Genomic DNA, 9,524 nt, shown 5'->3' on the forward strand with positions numbered 1-9,524 from the left:
TGAGACGGCCAAAAAGCAAAAAGGAGGAATGAGTGGCGCGCTCTGGTGGATTCGGCTATAATCGCTTAAAGCGGTTCCTACGCCAAATATATATATATATAATCATTAACGTTATACGGGCCTGGCACCATCTATGGGTAAATGGCCTCATTTAAGAAGGACTTAAATCGTTAATTTCTCATACTAGATATTAAGATATTCCATACACTGCATCTCACATTTGCCATATAGACAAAGTGACTTAGTGCTGAACTATTTTCTTTTCGCTCGCCGCTACTAAGAAAATCCTTGTTAGTTTCTTTTCCTCCCCTCATTAAAATGCTTAAATTCAGGGGGTAGTCCCATATGAGTTGAGGTTGTATAAAAATATTTATATTTATTTTATATTTTAGCTTTTTGCTATTTTAAAGAAACATACATAATTATTTCTTAACCCCAATAATTTTCTTAATAATAAATATTCAATCTTTTCATCCCGTACGTACTACTTTTCATTATAACAACAATATTATTTTCTTGCTTTTTTACGTTTAAAGGCAATCCTAGAATAAAATAATATTTTATGCTAGACGTTCCTCTAAATGTATATATTATTTGAAATAATATTGAAATTTTATTGTTTTTGGGAATACTAAGATTCTTATTTATTATAAAATTTCGTTCAAATATGAGGTGTTCAAGAATATATTTTCCATATTTCTTTTTATGCTATTAATATTATGGATTGAAAAATACAATCCCGTAATATACCATGTGCTTAAATTCTTTTAATTGACTAAAAGAATAAGCAACTAATTTAGCATAGTCTTACAACCCTCAACCACATGTAGTCCAAGCAGCACTTTAAAATTAATTAAAGTACATAAGAGCATTTACTGCAATATGCGTTCAAAATGTCGATGTTCATGTGCCTTGTTGCGTTCAAATACAATGTATGCGATATAATTTTCATTATACTACAATATAAGGAGTATAAAAAAAAAAAGCAAAAAAAGAAAAACATTCAAATAAATGAATGAAAAGAAAAAAAGAAAATAATTTTTCTTTTTTATTCTTTTTTTGTTTGTTTGTTTGTTTTTTTTTTATAATATTTACGGATAGGAACACAATAATGATCCTTCCGCAGGTTCACCTACGGAAACCTTGTTACGACTTTTACTTCCTCTAAATAATCAAGTTCGGTCAACTTTTACGAAACAACCGTGAAACACAAGGCGTCACAGTGATCACGTCCGGAGACCTCACTAAATAATTCAATCGGTAGTAGCGACGGGCGGTGTGTACAAAGGGCAGGGATGTAATCAATGCGAGTTAATGACTCACACTTACTGGGAATTCCAAGTTCATGTGAACAGTTTCAGTTCACAATCCCAAGCATGAAAGTGGTTCAGCGGTTTACCCGGACCTCTCGGTCTAGGAAATACACGTTGATACTTTCATTGTAGCGCGCGTGCAGCCCAGGACATCTAAGGGCATCACAGACCTGTTATTGCTCAATCTCGTTACTGCTAGACGCAATTTGTCCATTTAAGAAGCTAGTGTCCTTATAATGGGACAAACCAACAGGTACGGCTCCACTTATATAAACACATTCAAACACTTGCACATTCAAGATGAACTCATGAATGAAGGCTATATAAGCTTCAACACCATAATCCTGAAAGCATCTATTTAATATATTTGAGTCTCGTTCGTTATCGGAATTAACCAGACAAATCACTCCACGAACTAAGAACGGCCATGCACCACCACCCATAGATTCGAGAAAGAGCTATCAATCTGTCTTACACGCTTATGTTCGGACCTGGTAAGTTTTCCCGTGTTGAGTCAAATTAAGCCGCAGGCTCCACTCCTGGTGGTGCCCTTCCGTCAATTCCTTTAAGTTTCAGCTTTGCAACCATACATCCCCCGGAGCCCAAAAGCTTTGGTTTCCCGGGAAGCGACTGAGAGAGCCATAGTAGTAGCTACACCCAATTGCTAGCTGGCATCGTTTATGGTTAGAACTAGGGCGGTATCTGATCGCCTTCGAACCTCTAACTTTCGTTCTTGATTAATGAAAACATCTTTGGCAAATGCTTTCGCTTAAGTTAGTCTTACGACGGTCCAAGAATTTCACCTCTCGCGTCGTAATACTAATGCCCCCAAACTGCTTCTATTAATCATTACCTCTTGATCTAAAAACCAATGAAAGTAGAACAGAGGTCTTATTTCATTATTCCATGCACAAAATATTCAGGCATTTGGAGCCTGCTTTAAGCACTCTAATTTGTTCAAAGTAATTGTACCGGCCCACAACAACACTCGATGAAGAGCACTGAAGCAGGTTTAAATAGGAGGAATATATAAAAAATACATTGTATTAATTACATATAAGAACTCCACCGGTAATACGCTTGCATACATAAGGTAATGTACATACCACAATTATAGCTGTACTACCCGTATGAAGCACAAATTCAACTACGAACGTTTTAACCGCAACAACTTTAATATACGCTATTGGAGCTGGAATTACCGCGGCTGCTGGCACCAGACTTGCCCTCCAATAGGTCCTTGTTAAAGGATTTAAAGTGTACTCATTCCAATTACAGGGCCTCGGATATGAGTCCTGTATTGTTATTTTTCGTCACTACCTCCCCGAACTGGGAGTGGGTAATTTACGCGCCTGCTGCCTTCCTTAGATGTGGTAGCCGTTTCTCAGGCTCCCTCTCCGGAATCGAACCCTGATTCCCCGTTACCCGTTGCAACCATGGTAGTCCTAGATACTACCATCAAAAGTTGATAGGGCAGACATTTGAAAGATCTGTCGTCGGTACGAGACCATACCATCTGCAAGTTATCTAGAGTTCAACCAATATAACGATCTTACGATCGCTTGGTTTTAGCCTAATAAAAGCACACGTTCCAAAAGGTCCGTGTTTATTTTGCATGTATTAGCTCTAGAATTACCACAGTTATCCAAGTAACTGTTAACGATCTATGGAACCATAACTGATATAATGAGCCTTTTGCGGTTTCACTTTTAATTTGTTTGTACTTAGACATGCATGGCTTAATCTTTGAGACAAGCATATAACTACTGTCAGGATCAACCAGAATAATATTTTTTATACTATATAAATTTTTATAATGATATTTTCAATATTTGAAAATTAAGTACACGACGTATACAAAATGCAAAGAAGAACGAAATCGCGACAATAAATAATTATGAAAGTTCTTCTACTATGATCGATTAAAAAATTTACTTCATTTCATTTAAATTTCATATTATTGTATTATTTATTGCGGTCTTATTCGGACTTTGAGATATTGTATCTTATCGTGAGAAAGAATTTTCGTTCTCTATACTTATATAATATAATTATTAATGTAAGGACGATGTTTCTTCTTGTATTTGTTAAACTTTCAAATAATATCATTTTTTATACATTTTACTTTATTTCAATGCATATAGTGTATATATCTTTTTTTAAGAGTATATACGTTTTTCTTTTGATTTGAAATTAATAATTTCAATTCAATTATTTTTCATTTTATTTCATATCGAAAGTATTCGAGCGTAATAATATAAATATTTAACTTTATTGAATTTTATTCTTTACCCACATATATTTTATGTGAATAGAAGAACAAACCCCAAAAAAAGTTAAATTAAAAAAAAACGACTACATTATGTTAGGTATAGTAGAATAATCTCAATTAATAACATTTCATTATTAACAAAATTATTTCTATTTAAACCAACTGTATCAAACCAGGAATACATTTTTTTGCTCTCATTTATATATTACACTTAAATACTTTTATATTTATATGAAAATAATTTTCATATAAGTACTAAGTATGCAATTTCATACAAGTATTAAAATTTTCATACAAGTACTAATGTCAAAGTTTCATACAACATATATGTTTTCTGCCACGTACACCTTACCAACCCGAAATCGTATGAAAAAAATCTTTTTAACCATATAAAAGTTTTAAATTCATATATACATAAGTAATTTATATCATTTTCTACGAGCATTATGCTTATAAGAAATATTACAAAATCAAAAATAGCTTAACATTTATTTTTTTTTTAATTTTTTGTACTTATATGAAAATTATTTGGTTGTATGAATTCATACACTTAGTACTTATATGAAAATTAGTATATATATGAAAATTAATTAGTATTTATATGAAAATTAATTACTTGTATGAATTCATACAATTAGTATTTATATGAAAATTAATTAGTACTTATATGAAAATTATTTACTTGTATGAATTCATAAACTTAGTATCTATATGAAAATTATTTAGCATTTATATGAAAAGTGTTTACTTGTATGAATTCATATACTTAGTATCTATATGAAAATTATTTAGTATCTATATGAAGATTATTTAGTATTTATATGAAAATTTTTAACTTGTATGAATTCATAAACTTAGTATCTATATGAAAATTATTTAGTATTTATATGAAAATTAATTAGTACTTATATGAAAATTATTTACTTGTATGAATTCATAAACTTAGTATCTATATGAAAATTATTTAGCATTTATATGAAAAGTGTTTACTTGTATGAATTCATATACTTAGTATCTATATGAAAATTATTTAGTATTTCTATGAAAATTTTTTACTTGTATGAATTCATAAACTTAGTACCTATATGAAAATTATTTAGTATTTATTTGAAAATTATTTAGTATTTATATGAAAATTTTTAACTTGTATGAATTCATAAACTTAGTATCTATATGAAAATTATTTAGTATTTATATGAAAATTTTTAACTTGTATGAATTCATAAACTTAGTATCTATATGAAAATTATTTAGTATTTACATGAAAATTATTTACTTGTATGAATTCATACACTTAGTACCTATATGAAAATTATTTAGTATCTATATGAAGATTATTTAGTATTTATATGAAAAGTTTTTACTTGTATGAATTCATAAACTTAGTATCTATATGAAAATTATTTAGTATTTATATGAAAATTTTTAACTTGTATGAATTCATAAACTTAGTATCTATATGAAAATTATTTAGTATTTATATGAAAATTTTTAACTTGTATGAATTCATAAACTTAGTATCTATATGAAAATTATTTAGTATTTACATGAAAATTATTTACTTGTATGAATTCATACACTTAGTACCTATATGAAAATTATTTAGTATCCATATGAAGATTATTTAGTATTTATATGAAAATTTTTAACTTGTATGAATTCATAAACTTAGTATCTATATGAAAATTATTTAGTATTTATATGAAAATTTTTTACTTGTATGAATTCATAAACTTAGTATCTATATGAAAATTATTTAGTATTTATATGAAAATTTTTTACTTGTATGAATTCATAAACTTAGTATCTATATGAAAATTATTTAGTATTTATATGAAAATTTTTAACTTGTATGAATTCATAAACTTAGTATCTATATGAAAATTATTTAGTATTTATATGAACATTTTTTACTTGTATGAATTCATAAACTTAGTATCTATATGAAAATTATTTAGAATTTCTATGAAAATTATTTACTTGTTTGAATTCATACAATTAGTATTTATATGAAAATTAATTAGTACTTATATGCAAATATATCACCATGTGGTTTCGGCTCTTCGCAGATAGGGACAACGTCCGGTGTGTTTTTGCGTGAGTACCTGCCGATGACGGCCTTATCTCACGGTGCTCCGAAGCACAGCGGATCAATAAAATGCGATGATCAGCGCCCCGAAAAATGCTACGCATTATTCGGTACCAATTGGCAGTGTGGAATGGACACACTAACCACCTTGGTGAGGTTCGAGGCCTATCTAAAACCTCTGCCGTACTTTGGGTCCGGCACCCGGTTGCAGTGCAACTCCACATTGAGTGATCAAAACACTCTTCCCGCATTCGGGTATTAAACCACAACCACCACGATACTCCCCGAGGGGCGAGTCCGCATGAGTAGGTTGGAGCGAACTCCAAGGGCTCCTACTCCCCGTGGAACCAGAATTAAGTCTCCGGTCAGACCTCGTAGTTGAAACTACTACCAGTTGAGCTACCATACTGCTCCGGACTGGTGACCATTTAAGTTAATGGTATAAAAAAATTATATCTCCCCTACCCGATTTACAACTAATTGCCTACGCCGACTGAACAAAACACGTGCAAACCTATCAAACGACCCTAAATGTTCGGCATTCCGACTATCCGAGATCACACCACTAAGATCTAGCTGTCCATCAGTCCAGCTAATCCCCATACCCCCAAGGTCCCTAATGTCCGAGTACATCGGGCATTCCGTTATGGCATGCATCCAGTCCTCAGAGAGTGCCCCACATATACACTCCGGACTTTCGGAAATGTTCCTCTGATGCAAAAATGCATTCAAAGGTCCATGCCCAGTAAGCAAGAAACCCAGACACATACAGAATCTGAAGTCTGGGTTTTCCTCTACAAACCTAACATCCCGAATGTACTCGTAAGTCACCCGACCGTTAGGGCTATTGTCCCAACGGTCTTGCCACTTACTCCTAACACTATCATATAGAAGCCTTTTGCTCCTTAGATAGCCCTCCCTCGCAACATCCTCATCGGAAATCCAATTCGACAGCAATGAGACACTTAAGCCTCTTCTTAACCTAAACGCAACAGCACGCTGTATAACAATCAGGTCAAGAGGAGGCGCACCTAACAACACCTGTAACGCATCTGTAGAAATGGTGCGACATACAGGCAAACAGGCAACCATCAAACAACGTTGTATGGAGAGAAGTTTTTGGCGACCCCGGGCCTTAGATGCTAATTCCCACCATATAGCGGCTCCATATGTGGCACAGGCCACAAATAAGCCGCGATATATGGTACGAACCGCACGACGTCCGAGACCCCAATCACTCCTTAACACACGTTTGACCTTGCAGACAATTCCTAACAGACGCTCCTCCACGCTAACCAAGTGAGGAGTGAAACACATCCTTTCACCGATGGTCAATCCCAGATATTTGACTTGCGTCACATACCATCATTCGGACAATCGGTGGACGAGCCGATGACAGTATGCCTTGCAAAAGCATTGTCACCGTTTTGTCAACCGATATTTCAACTCCCACACCTGTACCCCAATTGTGAACAATTTCTAAAAATCGTTCACCCTTTCGCTCTAACTCCAGCCGTGAACTACCTTCAACTAAGAGAAGGAGGTCGTCTGCATATGCACAACAACCACAAAGTATTTCAAGCTGGCCAAGCAGAGAGTCCATCATTAGGTTCCAAATATATGGACCACAGATGGATCCCTGTGGGCAGCCCCGTTCTACCCCAATATCCACGCTACCATTCATTCCAACGATAGAGGCTTTTCTGTCCGAAAAATAGCTCTGCCAGAGACTAATTTCCAAACAGCCCAGTTCCTCTAACCGTTGTATCACGCGATCCCAGATTAGGTAATCAAATGCCCCCTTGAAATCGACAAATATGCCAAGGACATATTTGTTGGCATTCTCCCGGACAGCACGCTGAACATACATCCAGGCGTCCTCTACGCTACGTCCCTTCCTAAAACCATATTGCCTATCCGACCTCAAATCCTGCGTTAGCTCCTGAAGCCTTTCCACCATAACTCTCTCCAGTACTTTACCAAGCACTGGAAGAAGACTGATGCCCCGATAAGATCGTGGATCACTCCTAATCTTATCAGGTGACTTCAGGAGAGGAACAACCCTAGCACTTTTCCACTCACGTGGAAAATATCCCTCACAAATGCACTTATCGTAAATGACCTCCAAGTATTCCGGAATGAACTTCCACAAGCTTTTGCACAACTCTCCGTTCAAACCATCAAGACCTGGGGACCGTTTAGACCTAACCAGGCTAAAGGCATATCCCAACTCCCCATCATCAAGTGGAGGAACCGGTACCTCTTGTGCAAGAGGTGCCAGCTCCTCAGCCCTAGGGAAGGATGCTCCTAACAGAACCCCTGCACACTCACTCCATGTTGATAACACAGTGTCATCAACACGAAGAGAAGTGATGTCCTCCCTCTTACGACCCCTACAAATCTTTAAGACCTGACCCCAGGGGTCATCCCTATTATCATTCACGAATGCCCTCCACTCCTCTTCCTTGATTTTTATAAGCATGGCCTTATACTCATGCATCGCGCAACTAAACTCATACCTAATCTGAGATAAGCTATCGGAATTGGACCGTCGAGCGCGTTGAAACATCCGTCTCAATCGCCGGACAGCCCTCCTCTTCAGGGTTAATTCCTGCGTCCACCACTTTATTTTCCTAACCCTAAAATCCTTATATTTCTTCAACAACCTATCATTCACTCCCCAGACCAATTCGTACAACCGAGCAATTTGCTCGTCCACCCCCAGATTTTCAAACTAACTAAGCGGTATATCCAATACCGCTTCCCTAACACACTGTCCACATTGGTTCAAGTCGATACCAGAGGTACGCCATAGCCGCAATGGACTTACATACGTCGAGGGAGGGGAATTAGGGGTAAACATAATTTTAATCAAATTATGATCACTCAATCCCCACCCTCCACTAATCTCCCACCTAAAACTGAACGCCCTATTTGCTGCCTCATTGATTAAGGACACGTCAATGTCGCTCCCCCCTCTAGGCCCATCAAATGTGAACCACTGGCTTGGCTCATTTAAGATGTGGAGACTGTTAGCAGCCACCCATTCGCCTAATGCCTGTCCCCGAGTGTAGCTCGAATATCTACGAGCCCATCGGGGAAACTTGCTACACCACATCGAGGATATGGCATTCGCATCCATCCCTAGGATAAATGGGCTACCACTCGCAAGTAGTAGGAGCTTATCCATGTATCGCAGATAGGGCTCTAAGGGTTCCCTAAACTTACAATACATACTAGCAACAATCAGCCTACCGAACTCCCCCTCTACAGAAACACATACACCCTCTTGTGACGAATCCAAAACTATGCAATCGTAGCTTGGGTCAGTCACAACTATTAAAGCATTACACCTAAGGTCCGCGAAGACTCTGAAACCCCCAGGAAGACCACTTACCATTCCAAAATTGGTGGCGTATGGCTCCTGGAGTAAGGCGATGCTGCACCCACTATCTATATGAAAATTATTTAGTATCTATATGAAAATTATTTAGTATTTATATGAAAATTTTTAACTTGTATGAATTCATAAACTTAGTATCTATATGAAAATTATTTAGTATTTATATGAAAATTTTTTACTTGTATGAATTCATAAACTTAGTATCTATATGAAAATTATTTAGTATTTATATGAAAATTTTTTACTTGTATGAATTCATAAACTTAGTATCTATATGAAAATTATTTAGTATTTATATGAAAATTTTTAACTTGTATGAATTCATAAACTTAGTATCTATATGAAAATTATTTAGTATTTATATGAACATTTTTTACTTGTATGAATTCATAAACTTAGTATCTATATGAAAATTATTTAGAATTTCTATGAAAATTATTTACTTGT

The 9,524-nt window shown here is 35.2% G+C and overlaps 1 non-coding gene across 1 annotated transcript; it reads right to left on the minus strand.

Annotated features, from left to right (window-relative positions):
• Positions 1-1,109: 1,109 nt before the first annotated feature.
• LOC128923304 (small subunit ribosomal RNA) lies at positions 1,110-3,099 on the minus strand. Its single transcript, XR_008472271.1, has one exon. It is a non-coding gene; the product is annotated as a small subunit ribosomal RNA (ribosomal RNA).
• Positions 3,100-9,524: the final 6,425 nt, after the last annotated feature.

The sequence above is a fragment of the Zeugodacus cucurbitae genome, chromosome X, assembly GCF_028554725.1.
Source record: "Zeugodacus cucurbitae isolate PBARC_wt_2022May chromosome X, idZeuCucr1.2, whole genome shotgun sequence".
Lineage (NCBI taxonomy): Eukaryota > Metazoa > Arthropoda > Insecta > Diptera > Tephritidae > Zeugodacus > Zeugodacus cucurbitae.